We start from the raw sequence: 15,571 nt of genomic DNA, 5'->3' as shown, positions 1-15,571 counted from the left end.
AAAAAAATGTCCGGCCTGCCTGCTTTCATCCATCATTTGTTCTAAATTTATAATTAATCAATGAGCTGAGGTGGAGTCTTAGCCAGTGGTACCATCAGGGGTGTGTAATGCACTTTAGGGTAGACAGCCAATCAGCTGCCAGATTCAATCTGTCAATCAAACACAGCAGCCAATCAGAGAGCTGGCCATTGATCAGCAGGCCCTTTATGACATCACAGACAGACCCACGGAACTCTCTGTGCTTGTCTGCTGGCTGGCTGTCAGTTGGGTGGGTGGGCGGCAGAGGGGGAGGATGTACGTCTCGTTTCTCCTGAAAATTGCGGTTTTTCGGCGTTTCCGGAAAAAGTCGCGGTCTGACGCGCAAAAGTGGGGTATCGTAGAAATCGCCTTTTAAAGACGCACCTTTTTTGGACCCACAAAAATGGGCATTTCAAATTAGAAACAAGTCAAATGAACAAAATAGTGTGAATAAGTAAGTATTTCAGGGGTGAGTTAGCAGGTTATTGGGGTAGTAAGTCCTGATTTTTTTGGAGGTTGCAGTGACCACTACGCCATTCAAAATAGGCAGGCTTTAGCATAAGCAGTTAGGCCCCGTAGGATGATTTTAGCTAAAATGTGACCCAAACACTCAAACCGGCTTGTATCTTGCAATGGAAAATATGGGAAACATGACTTAGACAGCAAATGATACACTGTATGCCATGTTTCCAAATTTTTATGCACAGTGGTTACAGCATGAAGCGAATGCATGTGAATATACAAAGGTGCATTGCATTAAACAAGTCCAATGAGCGTGAAAAAAATGGCCGGCCTGCCTGCTTTCATCCATCATTTGTTCTAAATTTATAATTAATCAATGAGCTGAGGTGGAGTCTTAGCCAGTGGTACCATCAGGGGTGTGTAATGCACTTTAGGGTAGACAGCCAATCAGCTGCAAGATTCAATCTGTCAATCAAACACAGCAGCCAATCAGAGAGCTGGCCATTGATCAGCAGGCCCTTTATGTCATCACAGACAGACCCACGGAACTCTCTGTGCTTGTCTGCTGGCTGGCTGTCAGTTGGGTGGGTGGGCGGCAGAGGGGGAGGATGTACGTCTCGTTTCTCCTGAAAATTGCGGTTTTTCAGCGTTTCTGGAAAAAGTCGCGGTCCGACGCGCAAAAGTGGGGTATCGTAGAAATCGCCTTTTAAAGACGCACCTTTCTGGCCCCACAAAAATGGGCATTTCAAATTAGAAACAAGTCAAATGAACAAAATAGTGTGAATAAGTAAGTATTTCACGGGTGAGTTAGCAGGTTATTGGGGTAGTAAGTCCTGATTTTTTTGGAGGTTGCAGTGACCACTACGCCATTCAAAATAGGCAGGCTTTAGCATAAGCAGTTAGGCCCCGTAGGATGATTTTAGCTAAAATGTGCCCCAAACACTCAAACCGGCTTGTATCTTGCAATGGAAAATATGGGAAACATGACTTAGACAGCAAATGATACACTGTATGCCATGTTTCCAAATTTTTATGCACAGTGGTTACAGCATGAAGCGAATGCATGTGAATATACAAAGGTGCATTGCATTAAACAAGTCCAATGCACGAGAAAAAAATGTCCGGCCTGCCTGCTTTCATCCATCATTTGTTCTAAATTTATAATTAATCAATGAGCTGAGGTGGAGTCTTAGCCAGTGGTACCATCAGGGGTGTGTAATGCACTTTAGGGTAGACAGCCAATCAGCTGCCAGATTCAATCTGTCAATCAAACACAGCAGCCAATCAGAGAGCTGGCCATTGATCAGCAGGCCCTTTATGACATCACAGACAGACCCACGGAAGTCTCTGTGCTTGTCTGCTGGCTGGCTGTCAGTTGGGTGGGTGGGCGGCAGAGGGGGAGGATGTACGTCTTGTTTCTCCTGAAAATTGCGGTTTTTCGGCGTTTCCGGAAAAAGTCGCGGTCCGACGCGCAAAAGTGGGGTATCGTAGAAATCGCCTTTTAAAGACGCACCTTTCTGGCCCCACAAAAATGGGCATTTCAAATTAGAAACAAGTCAAATGAACAAAATAGTGTGAATAAGTAAGTATTTCAGGGGTGAGTTAGCAGGTTATTGGGGTAGTAAGTCCTGATTTTTTTGGAGGTTGCAGTGACCACTACGCCATTCAAAATAGGCAGGCTTTGGCATAAGCATTTAGGCCCCGTAGGATGATTTTAGCTAAAATGTGCCCCAAACACTCAAACCGGCTTGTATCTTGCAATGGAAAATATGGGAAACATGACTTAGACAGCAAATGATACACTGTATGCCATGTTTCCAAATTTTTATGCACAGTGGTTACAGCATGAAGCGAATGCATGTGAATATACAAAGGTGCATTGCATTAAACAAGTCCAATGAGCGTGAAAAAAATGGCCGGCCTGCCTGCTTTCATCCATCATTTGTTCTAAATTTATAATTAATCAATGAGCTGAGGTGGAGTCTTAGCCAGTGGTACCATCAGGGGTGTGTAATGCACTTTAGGGTAGACAGCCAATCAGCTGCCAGATTCAATCTGTCAATCAAACACAGCAGCCAATCAGAGAGCTGGCCATTGATCAGCAGGCCCTTTATGACATCACAGACAGACCCACGGAAGTCTCTGTGCTTGTCTGCTGGCTGGCTGTCAGTTGGGTGGGTGGGCCGCAGAGGGGGAGGATGTACGTCTCGTTTCTCCTGAAAATTGCGGTTTTTCAGCGTTTCCGGAAAAAGTCGCGGTCCGACGCGCAAAAGTGGGGTATCGTAGAAATCGCCTTTTAAAGACGCACCTTTCTGGCCCCACAAAAATGGGCATTTCAAATTAGAAACAAGTCAAATGAACAAAATAGTGTGAATAAGTAAGTATTTCACGGGTGAGTTAGCAGGTTATTGGGGTAGTAAGTCCTGATTTTTTTGGAGGTTGCAGTGACCACTACGCCATTCAAAATAGGCAGGCTTTAGCATAAGCAGTTAGGCCCCGTAGGATGATTTTAGCTAAAATGTGCCCCAAACACTCAAACCGGCTTGTATCTTGCAATGGAAAATATGGGAAACATGACTTAGACAGCAAATGATACACTGTATGCCATGTTTCCAAATTTTTATGCACAGTGGTTACAGCATGAAGCGAATGCATGTGAATATACAAAGGTGCATTGCATTAAACAAGTCCAATGCGCGTGAAAAAAATGTCCGGCCTGCCTGCTTTCATCCATCATTTGTTCTAAATTTATAATTAATCAATGAGCTGAGGTGGAGTCTTAGCCAGTGGTACCATCAGGGGTGTGTAATGCACTTTAGGGTAGACAGCCAATCAGCTGCCAGATTCAATCTGTCAATCAAACACAGCAGCCAATCAGAGAGCTGGCCATTGATCAGCAGGCCCTTTATGACATCACAGACAGACCCACGGAACTCTCTGTGCTTGTCTGCTGGCTGGCTGTCAGTTGGGTGGGTGGGCGGCAGAGGGGGAGGATGTACGTCTCGCTTCTCCTGAAAATTGCGGTTTTTCGGCGTTTCCGGAAAAAGTCGCGGTCTGACGCGCAAAAGTGGGGTATCGTAGAAATCGCCTTTTAAAAACGCACCTTTCTGGCCCCACAAAAATGGGCATTTCAAATTAGAAACAAGTCAAATGAACAAAATAGTGTGAATAAGTAAGTATTTCAGGGGTGAGTTAGCAGGTTATTGGGGTAGTAAGTCCTGATTTTTTTGGAGGTTGCAGTGACCACTACGCCATTCAAAATAGGCAGGCTTTAGCATAAGCAGTTAGGCCCCGTAGGATGATTTTAGCTAAAATGTGACCCAAACACTCAAACCGGCTTGTATCTTGCAATGGAAAATATGGGAAACATGACTTAGACAGCAAATGATACACTGCATGCCATGTTTCCAAATTTTTATGCACAGTGGTTACAGCATGAAGCGAATGCATGTGAATATACAAAGGTGCATTGCATTAAACAAGTCCAATGAGCGTGAAAAAAATGGCCGGCCTGCCTGCTTTCATCCATCATTTGTTCAAAATTTATAATTAATCAATGAGCTGAGGTGGAGTCTTAGCCAGTAGTACCATCAGGGGTGTGTAATGCACTTTAGGGTAGACAGCCAATCAGCTGCAAGATTCAATCTGTCAATCAAACACAGCAGCCAATCAGAGAGCTGGCCATTGATCAGCAGGCCCTTTATGACATCACAGACAGACCCACGGAACTCTCTGTGCTTGTCTGCTGGCTGGCTGTCAGTTGGGTGGGTGGGCGGCAGAGGGGGAGGATGTACGTCTTGTTTCTCCTGAAAATTGCGGTTTTTCGGCGTTTCCGGAAAAAGTCGCGGTCCGACGCGCAAAAGTGGGGTATCGTAGAAATCGCCTTTTAAAGACGCACCTTTGTGGCCCCACAAAAATGGGCATTTCAAATTAGAAACAAGTCAAATGAACAAAATAGTGTGAATAAGTAAGTATTTCAGGGGTGAGTTAGCAGGTTATTGGGGTAGTAAGTCCTGATTTTTTTGGAGGTTGCAGTGACCACTACGCCATTCAAAATAGGCAGGCTTTGGCATAAGCATTTAGGCCCCGTAGGATGATTTTAGCTAAAATGTGCCCCAAACACTCAAACCGGCTTGTATCTTGCAATGGAAAATATGGGAAACATGACTTAGACAGCAAATGATACACTGTATGCCATGTTTCCAAATTTTTATGCACAGTGGTTACAGCATGAAGCGAATGCATGTGAATATACAAAGGTGCATTGCATTAAACAAGTCCAATGAGCGTGAAAAAAATGGCCGGCCTGCCTGCTTTCATCCATCATTTGTTCTAAATTTATAATTAATCAATGAGCTGAGGTGGAGTCTTAGCCAGTGGTACCATCAGGGGTGTGTAATGCACTTTAGGGTAGACAGCCAATCAGCTGCCAGATTCAATCTGTCAATTAAACAGAGCAGCCAATCAGAGAGCTGGCCATTGATCAGCAGGCCCTTTATGACATCACAGACAGACCCACGGAAGTCTCTGTGCTTGTCTGCTGGCTGGCTGTCAGTTGGGTGGGTGGGCGGCAGAGGGGGAGGATGTACGTCTCGTTTCTCCTGAAAATTGCGGTTTTTCAGCGTTTCCGGAAAAAGTCGCGGTCCGACGCGCAAAAGTTGGGTATCGTAGAAATCGCCTTTTAAAGACGCACCTTTCTGGCCCCACAAAAATGGGCATTTCAAATTAGAAACAAGTCAAATGAACATAATAGTGTGAATAAGTAAGTATTTCACGGGTGAGTTAGCAGGTTATTGGGGTAGTAAGTCCTGATTTTTTTGGAGGTTGCAGTGACCACTACGCCATTCAAAATAGGCAGGCTTTAGCATAAGCAGTTAGGCCCCGTAGGATGATTTTAGCTAAAATGTGCCCCAAACACTCAAACCGGCTTGTATCTTGCAATGGAAAATATGGGAAACATGACTTAGACAGCAAATGATACACTGTATGCCATGTTTCCAAATTTTTATGCACAGTGGTTACAGCATGAAGCGAATGCATGTGAATATACAAAGGTGCATTGCATTAAACAAGTCCAATGAGCGTGAAAAAAATGGCCGGCCTGCCTGCTTTCATCCATCATTTGTTCTAAATTTATAATTAATCAATGAGCTGAGGTGGAGTCTTAGCCAGTGGTACCATCAGGGGTGTGTAATGCACTTTAGGGTAGACAGCCAATCAGCTGCCAGATTCAATCTGTCAATTAAACAGAGCAGCCAATCAGAGAGCTGGCCATTGATCAGCAGGCCCTTTATGACATCACAGACAGACCCACGGAAGTCTCTGTGCTTGTCTGCTGGCTGGCTGTCAGTTGGGTGGGTGGGCGGCAGAGGGGGAGGATGTACGTCTCGTTTCTCCTGAAAATTGCGGTTTTTCAGCGTTTCCGGAAAAAGTCGCGGTCCGACGCGCAAAAGTTGGGTATCGTAGAAATCGCCTTTTAAAGACGCACCTTTCTGGCCCCACAAAAATGGGCATTTCAAATTAGAAACAAGTCAAATGAACATAAAAGTGTGAATAAGTAAGTATTTCACGGGTGAGTTAGCAGGTTATTGGGGTAGTAAGTCCTGATTTTTTTGGAGGTTGCAGTGACCACTACGCCATTCAAAATAGGCAGGCTTTAGCATAAGCAGTTAGGCCCCGTAGGATGATTTTAGCTAAAATGTGCCCCAAACACTCAAACCGGCTTGTATCTTGCAATGGAAAATATGGGAAACATGACTTAGACAGCAAATGATACACTGTATGCCATGTTTCCAAATTTTTATGCACAGTGGTTACAGCATGAAGCGAATGCATGTGAATATACAAAGGTGCATTGCATTAAACAAGTCCAATGCGCGTGAAAAAAATGTCCGGCCTGCCTGCTTTCATCCATCATTTGTTCTAAATTTATAATTAATCAATGAGCTGAGGTGGAGTCTTAGCCAGTGGTACCATCAGGGGTGTGTAATGCACTTTAGGGTAGACAGCCAATCAGCTGCCAGATTCAATCTGTCAATCAAACACAGCAGCCAATCAGAGAGCTGGCCATTGATCAGCAGGCCCTTTATGACATCACAGACAGACCCACGGAACTCTCTGTGCTTGTCTGCTGGCTGGCTGTCAGTTGGGTGGGTGGGCGGCAGAGGGGGAGGATGTACGTCTCGTTTCTCCTGAAAATTGCGGTTTTTCGGCGTTTCCGGAAAAAGTCGCGGTCTGACGCGCAAAAGCGGGGTATCGTAGAAATCGCCTTTTAAAGACGCACCTTTCTGGCCCCACAAAAATGGGCATTTCAAATTAGAAACAAGTCAAATGAACAAAATAGTGTGAATAAGTAAGTATTTCAGGGGTGAGTTAGCAGGTTATTGGGGTAGTAAGTCCTGATTTTTTTGGAGGTTGCAGTGACCACTACGCCATTCAAAATAGGCAGGCTTTAGCATAAGCAGTTAGGCCCCGTAGGATGATTTTAGCTAAAATGTGACCCAAACACTCAAACCGGCTTGTATCTTGCAATGGAAAATATGGGAAACATGACTTAGACAGCAAATGATACACTGTATGCCATGTTTCCAAATTTTTATGCACAGTGGTTACAGCATGAAGCGAATGCATGTGAATATACAAAGGTGCATTGCATTAAACAAGTCCAATGAGCGTGAAAAAAATGGCCGGCCTGCCTGCTTTCATCCATCATTTGTTCTAAATTTATAATTAATCAATGAGCTGAGGTGGAGTCTTAGCCAGTAGTACCATCAGGGGTGTGTAATGCACTTTAGGGTAGACAGCCAATCAGCTGCCAGATTCAATCTGTCAATCAAACACAGCAGCCAATCAGAGAGCTGGCCATTGATCAGCAGGCCCTTTATGTCATCACAGACAGACCCACGGAACTCTCTGTGCTTGTCTGCTGGCTGGCTGTCAGTTGGGTGGGTGGGCGGCAGAGGGGGAGGATGTACGTCTTGTTTCTCCTGAAAATTGCGGTTTTTCGGCGTTTCCGGAAAAAGTCGCGGTCCGACGCTCAAAAGTGGGGTATCGTAGAAATCGCCTTTTAAAGACGCACCTTTCTGGCCCCACAAAAATGGGCATTTCAAATTAGAAACAAGTCAAATGAACAAAATAGTGTGAATAAGTAAGTATTTTTTAGGGGTGAGTTAGCAGGTTATTGGGGTAGTAAGTCCTGATTTTTTTGGAGGTTGCAGTGACCACTACGCCATTCAAAATAGGCAGGCTTTGGCATAAGCAGTTAGGCCCCGTAGGATGATATTAGCTAAAATGTGCCCCAAACACTCAAACCGGCTTGTATCTTGCAATGGAAAATATGGGAAACATGACTTAGACAGCAAATGATACACTGTATGCCATGTTTCCAAATTTTTATGCACAGTGGTTACAGCATGAAGCGAATGCATGTGAATATACAAAGGTGCATTGCATTAAACAAGTCCAATGAGCGTGAAAAAAATGGCCGGCCTGCCTGCTTTCATCCATCATTTGTTCTAAATTTATGATTAATCAATGAGCTGAGGTGGAGTCTTAGCCAGTGGTATCATCAGGGGTGTTTAATGCACTTTAGGGTAGACAGCCAATCAGCTGCCAGATTCAATCTGTCAATCAAACACAGCAGCCAATCAGAGAGCTGGCCATTGATCAGCAGGCCCTTTATGACATCACAGACAGACCCACGGAACTCTCTGTGCTTGTCTGCTGGCTGGCTTTCAGTTGGGTGGGTGGGCGGCAGAGGGGGAGGATGTACAGTACGTCTCGTTTCTCCTGAAAATTGCGGTTTTTCGGCGTTTCCGGAAAAAGTCGCGGTCCGACGCTCAAAAGTGGGGTATCGTAGAAATCGCCTTTTAAAGACGCACCTTTCTGGCCCCACAAAAATGGGCATTTCAAATTAGAAACAAGTCAAATGAACAAAATAGTGTGAATAAGTAAGTATTTCAGGGGTGAGTTAGCAGGTTATTGGGGTAGTAAGTCCTGATTTTTTTGGAGGTTGCAGTGACCACTACGCCATTCAAAATAGGCAGGCTTTAGCATAAGCAGTTAGGCCCCGTAGGATGATTTTAGCTAAAATGTGCCCCAAACACTCAAACCGGCTTGTATCTTGCAATGGAAAATATGGGAAACATGACTTAGACAGCAAAAGATACACTGTATGCCATGTTTCCAAATTTTTATGCACAGTGGTTACAGCATGAAGCGAATGCATGTGAATATACAAAGGTGCATTGCATTAAACAAGTCCAATGAGCGTGAAAAAAATGGCCGGCCTGCCTGCTTTCATCCATCATTTGTTCTAAATTTATAATTAATCAATGAGCTGAGGTGGAGTCTTAGCCAGTGGTACCATCAGGGGTGTGTAATGCACTTTAGGGTAGACAGCCAATCAGCTGCCAGATTCAATCTGTCAATCAAACACAGCAGCCAATCAGAGAGCTGGCCATTGATCAGCAGGCCCTTTATGACATCACAGACAGACCCACGGAACTCTCTGTGCTTGTCTGCTGGCTGGCTGTCAGTTGGGTGGGTGGGCGGCAAAGGGGGAGGATGTACGTCTTGTTTCTCCTGAAAATTGCGGTTTTTCGGCGTTTCTGGAAAAAGTCGCGGTCCGACGCGCAAAAGTGGGGTATCGTAGAAATCGCCTTTTAAAGACGCACCTTTCTGGCCCCACAAAAATGGGCATTTCAAATTAGAAACAAGTCAAATGAACAAAATAGTGTGAATAAGTAAGTATTTTAGGGGTGAGTTAGCAGGTTATTGGGGTAGTAAGTCCTGATTTTTTTGGAGGTTGCAGTGACCACTACGCCATTCAAAATAGGCAGGCTTTAGCATAAGCAGTTAGGCCCCGTAGGATGATTTTAGCTAAAATGTGCCCCAAACACTCAAACCGGCTTGTATCTTGCAATGGAAAATATGGGAAACATGACTTAGACAGCAAATGATACACTGTATGCCATGTTTCCAAATATTTATGCACAGTGGTTACAGCATGAAGCGAATGCATGTGAATATACACAGGTGCATTGCATTAAACAAGTCCAATGAGCGTGAAAAAAATGGCCGGCCTGCCTGCTTTCATCCATCATTTGTTCTAAATTTATAATTAATCAATGAGCTGAGGTGGAGTCTTAGTCAGTGGTACCATCAGGGGTGTGTAATGCACTTTAGGGTAGACAGCCAATCAGTTGCCAGATTCAATCTGTCAATCAAACACAGCAGCCAATCAGAGAGCTGGCCATTGATCAGCAGGCCCTTTATGACATCACAGACAGACCCACGGAACTCTCTGTGCTTGTCTGCTGGCTGGCTGTCAGTTGGGTGGGTGGGCGTCAGAGGGGGAGGATGTACGTCTCGTTTCTCCTGAAAATTGCGGTTTTTCGGCGTTTCCGGAAAAAGTCGCGGTCCGACGCGCAAAAGTGGGGTATCGTAGAAATCGCCTTTTAAAGTCGCACCTTTCTGGCCCCACAAAAATGGGCATTTCAAATTAGAAACAAGTCAAATGAACAAAATAGTGTGAATAAGTAAGTATTTCAGGGGTGAGTTAGCAGGTTATTGGGGTAGTAAGTCCTGATTTTTTTGGAGGTTGCAGTGACCACTACGCCATTCAAAATAGGCAGGCTTTGGCATAAGCAGTTAGGCCCCGTAGGATGATTTTAGCTAAAATGTGCCCCAAACTCTCAAACTGGCTTGTATCTTGCAATGGAAAATATGGGAAACATGACTTAGACAGCAAATGATACACTGTATGCCATGTTTCCAAATTTTTATGCACAGTGGTTACAGCATGAAGCGAATGCATGTGAATATACAAAGGTGCATTGCATTAAACAAGTCCAATGAGCGTGAAAAAAATGGCCGGCCTGCCTGCTTTCATCCATCATTTGTTCTAAATTTATAATTAATCAATGAGCTGAGGTGGAGTCTTAGCCAGTGGTACCATCAGGGGTGTGTAATGCACTTTAGGGTAGATAGCCAATCAGCTGCCAGATTCAATCTGTCAATCAAACACAGCAGCCAATCAGAGAGCTGGCCATTGATCAGCAGGCCCTTTATGACATCACAGACAGACCCACGGAACTCTCTGTGCTTGTCTGCTGGCTGGCTGTCAGTTGGGTGGGTGGGCGGCAGAGGGGGAGGATGTACGTCTTGTTTCTCCTGAAAATTGCGGTTTTTCGGCGTTTCCGGAAAAAGTTGCGGTCCGACGCGCAAAAGTGGGGTATCGTAGAAATCGCCTTTTAAAGACGCACCTTTCTCGCCCCACAAAAATGGGCATTTCAAATTAGAAACAAGTCAAATGAACAAAATAGTGTGAATAAGTAAGTATTTCAGGGGTGAGTTAGCAGGTTATTGGGGTAGTAAGTCCTGATTTTTTTGGAGGTTGCAGTGACCACTACGCCATTCAAAATAGGCAGGCTTTGGCATAAGCAGTTAGGCCCCGTAGGATGATTTTAGCTAAAATGTGCCCCAAACTCTCAAACTGGCTTGTATCTTGCAATGGAAAATATGGGAAACATGACTTAGACAGCAAATGATACACTGTATGCCATGTTTCCAAATTTTTATGCACAGTGGTTACAGCATGAAGCGAATGCATGTGAATATACAAAGGTGCATTGCATTAAACAAGTCCAATGAGCGTGAAAAAAATGGCCGGCCTGCCTGCTTTCATCCATCATTTGTTCTAAATTTATAATTAATCAATGAGCTGAGGTGGAGTCTTAGCCAGTGGTACCATCAGGGGTGTGTAATGCACTTTAGGGTAGATAGCCAATCAGCTGCCAGATTCAATCTGTCAATCAAACACAGCAGCCAATCAGAGAGCTGGCCATTGATCAGCAGGCCCTTTATGACATCACAGACAGACCCACGGAACTCTCTGTGCTTGTCTGCTGGCTGGCTGTCAGTTGGGTGGGTGGGCGGCAGAGGGGGAGGATGTACGTCTTGTTTCTCCTGAAAATTGCGGTTTTTCGGCGTTTCCGGAAAAAGTTGCGGTCCGACGCGCAAAAGTGGGGTATCGTAGAAATCGCCTTTTAAAGACGCACCTTTTTCGCCCCACAAAAATGGGCATTTCAAATTAGAAACAAGTCAAATGAACAAAATAGTGTGAATAAGTAAGTATTTCAGGGGTGAGTTAGCAGGTTATTGGGGTAGTAAGTCCTGATTTTTTTGGAGGTTGCAGTGACCACTACGCCATTCAAAATAGGCAGGCTTTGGCATAAGCAGTTAGGCCCCGTAGGATGATATTAGCTAAAATGTGCCCCAAACACTGAAACCGGCTTGTATCTTGCAATGGAAAATATGGGAAACATGACTTAGACAGCAAATGATACACTGTATGCCATGTTTCCAAATTTTTATGCACAGTGGTTACAGCATGAAGCGAATGCATGTGAATATACAAAGGTGCATTGCATTAAACAAGTCCAATGAGCGTGAAAAAAATGGCCGGCCTGCCTGCTTTCATCCATCATTTGTTCTAAATTTATAATTAATCAATGAGCTGAGGTGGAGTCTTAGCCAGTGGTACCATCAGGGGTGTGTAATGCACTTTAGGGTAGACAGCCAATCAGCTGCCAGATTCAATCTTTCAATCAAACACAGCAGCCAATCAGAGAGCTGGCCATTGATCAGCAGGCCCTTTATGACATCACAGACAGACCCACGGAACTCTCTGTGCTTGTCTGCTGGCTGGCTGTCAGTTGGGTGGGTGGGCGGCAGAGGGGGAGGATGTACGTCTCGTTTCTCCTGAAAATTGCGGTTTTTCGGCGTTTCCGGAAAAAGTCGCGGTCCGACGCGCAAAAGTGGGGTATCATAGAAATCGCCTTTTAAAGACGCACCTTTCTGGCCCCACAAAAATGGGCATTTCAAATTAGAAACAAGTCAAATGAACAAAATAGTGTGAATAAGTAAGTATTATAGGGGTGAGTTAGCAGGTTATAGGGGTAGTAAGTCCTGATTTTTTTGGAGGTTGCAGTGACCACTACGCCATTCAAAATAGGCAGGCTTAAGCATAAGCAGTTAGGCCCCGTAGGATGATTTTAGCTAAAATGTGCCCCAAACACTCAAACCGGCTTGTATCTTGCAATGGAAAATATGGGAAACATGACTTAGACAGCAAATGATACACTGTATGCCATGTTTCCAAATTTTTATGCACAGTGGTTACAGCATGAAGCGAATGCATGTGAATATACACAGGTGCATTGCATTAAACAAGTCCAATGAGCGTGAAAAAAATGGCCGGCCTGCCTGCTTTCATCCATCATTTGTTCTAAATTTATAATTAATCAATGAGCTGAGGTGGAGTCTTAGTCAGTGGTACCATCAGGGGTGTGTAATGCACTTTAGGGTAGACAGCCAATCAGCTGCCAGATTCAATCTGTCAATCAAACACAGCAGCCAATCAGAGAGCTGGCCATTGATCAGCAGGCCCTTTATGACATCACAGACAGACCCACGGAACTCTCTGTGCTTGTCTGCTGGCTGGCTGTCAGTTGGGTGGGTGGGCGGCAGAGGGGGAGGATGTACGTCTCGTTTCTCCTGAAAATTGCGTTTTTTCTGCGTTTCCGGAAAAAGTCGCGGTCCGACGCGCAAAAGTGGGGTATCGTAGAAATCGCCTTTTAAAGACGCACCTTTCTGGCCCCACAAAAATGGGCATTTCAAATTAGAAACAAGTCAAATGAACAAAATAGTGTGAATAAGTAAGTATTTCAGGGGTGAGTTAGCAGGTTATTGGGGTAGTAAGTCCTGATTTTTTTGGAGGTTGCAGTGACCACTACGCCATTCAAAATAGGCAGGCTTTGGCATAAGCAGTTAGGCCCCGTAGGATGATTTTAGCTAAAATGTGCCCCAAACACTCAAACCGGCTTGTATCTTGCAATGGAAAATATGGGAAACATGACTTAGACAGCAAATGATACACTGTATGCCATGTTTCCAAATTTTTATGCACAGTGGTTACAGCATGAAGCGAATGCATGTGAATATACAAAGGTGCATTGCATTAAACAAGTCCAATGAGCGTGAAAAAAATGGCCGGCCTGCCTGCTTTCATCCATCATTTGTTCTAAATTTATAATTAATCAATGAGCTGAGGTGGAGTCTTAGCCAGTGGTACCATCAGGGGTGTGTAATGCACTTTAGGGTAGACAGCCAATCAGCTGCCAGATTCAATCTGTCAATCAAACACAGCAGCCAATCAGAGAGCTGGCCATTGATCAGCAGGCCCTTTATGACATCACAGACAGACCCACGGAACTCTCTGTGCTTGTCTGCTGGCTGGCTGTCAGTTGGGTGGGTGGGCGGCAGAGGGGGAGGATGTACGTCTCGTTTCTCCTGAAAATTGCGGTTTTTCGGCGTTTCCGGAAAAAGTCGCGGTCCGACGCGCAAAAGTGGGGTATCGTAGAAATCGCCTTTTAAAGACGCACCTTTCTGGCCCCACAAAAATGGGCATTTCAAATTAGAAACAAGTCAAATGAACAAAATAGTGTGAATAAGTAAGTATTTCAGGGGTGAGTTAGCAGGTTATTGGGGTAGTAAGTCCTGATTTTTTTGGAGGTTGCAGTGACCACTACGCCATTCAAAATAGGCAGGCTTTAGCATAAGCAGTTAGGCCCGTAGGATGATTTTAGCTAAAATGTGCCCCAAACACTCAAACCGGCTTGTATCTTGCAATGGAAAATATGGGAAACATGACTTAGACAGCAAATGATACACTGTATGCCATGTTTCCAAATTTTTATGCACAGTGGTTACAGCATGAAGCGAATGCATGTGAATATACAAAGGTGCATTGCATTAAACAAGTCCAATGAGCGTGAAAAAAATGGCCGGCCTGCCTGCTTTCATCCATCATTTGTTCTAAATTTATAATTAATCAATGAGCTGAGGTGGAGTCTTAGCCAGTGGTACCATCAGGGGTGTGTAATGCACTTTAGGGTAGACAGCCAATCAGCTGCCAGATTCAATCTTTCAATCAAACACAGCAGCCAATCAGAGAGCTGGCCATTGATCAGCAGGCCCTTTATGACATCACAGACAGACCCACGGAACTCTCTGTGCTTGTCTGCTGGCTGGCTGTCAGTTGGGTGGGTGGGCGGCAGAGGGGGAGGATGTACGTCTCGTTTCTCCTGAAAATTGCGGTTTTTCGGCGTTTCCGGAAAAAGTCGCGGTCCGACGCGCAAAAGTGGGGTATCATAGAAATCGCCTTTTAAAGACGCACCTTTCTGGCCCCACAAAAATGGGCATTTCAAATTAGAAACAAGTCAAATGAACAAAATAGTGTGAATAAGTAAGTATTTCAGGGGTGAGTTAGCAGGTTATTGGGGTAGTAAGTCCTGATTTTTTTGGAGGTTGCAGTGACCACTACGCCATTCAAAATAGGCAGGCTTTAGCATCAGCAGTTAGGCCCCGTAGGATGATTTTAGCTAAAATGTGCCCCAAACACTCAAACCGGCTTGTATCTTGCAATGGAAAATATGGGAAACATGACTTAGACAGCAAATGATACACTGTATGCCATGTTTCCAAATTTTTATGCACAGTGGTTACAGCATGAAGCGAATGCATGTGAATATACACAGGTGCATTGCATTAAACAAGTCCAATGAGCGTAAAAAAAATGGCCGGCCTGCCTGCTTTCATCCATCATTTGTTCTAAATTTATAATTAATCAATGAGCTGAGGTGGAGTCTTAGTCAGTGGTACCATCAGGGGTGTGTAATGCACTTTAGGGTAGACAGCCAATCAGCTGCCAGATTCAATCTGTCAATCAAACACAGCAGCCAATCAGAGAGCTGGCCATTGATCAGCAGGCCCTTTATGACATCACAGACAGACCCACGGAACTCTCTGTGCTTGTCTGCTGGCTGGCTGTCAGTTGGGTGGGTGGGCGGCAGAGGGGGAGGATGTACGTCTCGTTTCTCCTGAAAATTGCGGTTTTTCGGCGTTTCCGGAAAAAGTCGCGGTCTGACGCGCAAAAGTGGGGTATCGTAGAAATCGCCTTTTAAAGACGCACCTTTCTGGCCCCACAAAAATGGGCATTTCAAATTAGAAACAAGTCAAATGAACAAAA

Source organism: Crinia signifera, chromosome 2, assembly GCF_055691185.1.
Source record: "Crinia signifera chromosome 2, ASM5569118v1, whole genome shotgun sequence".
Classification (NCBI taxonomy): Eukaryota; Metazoa; Chordata; class Amphibia; order Anura; family Myobatrachidae; genus Crinia; species Crinia signifera.
Note: the sequence above shows the minus strand (reverse complement) of the source record.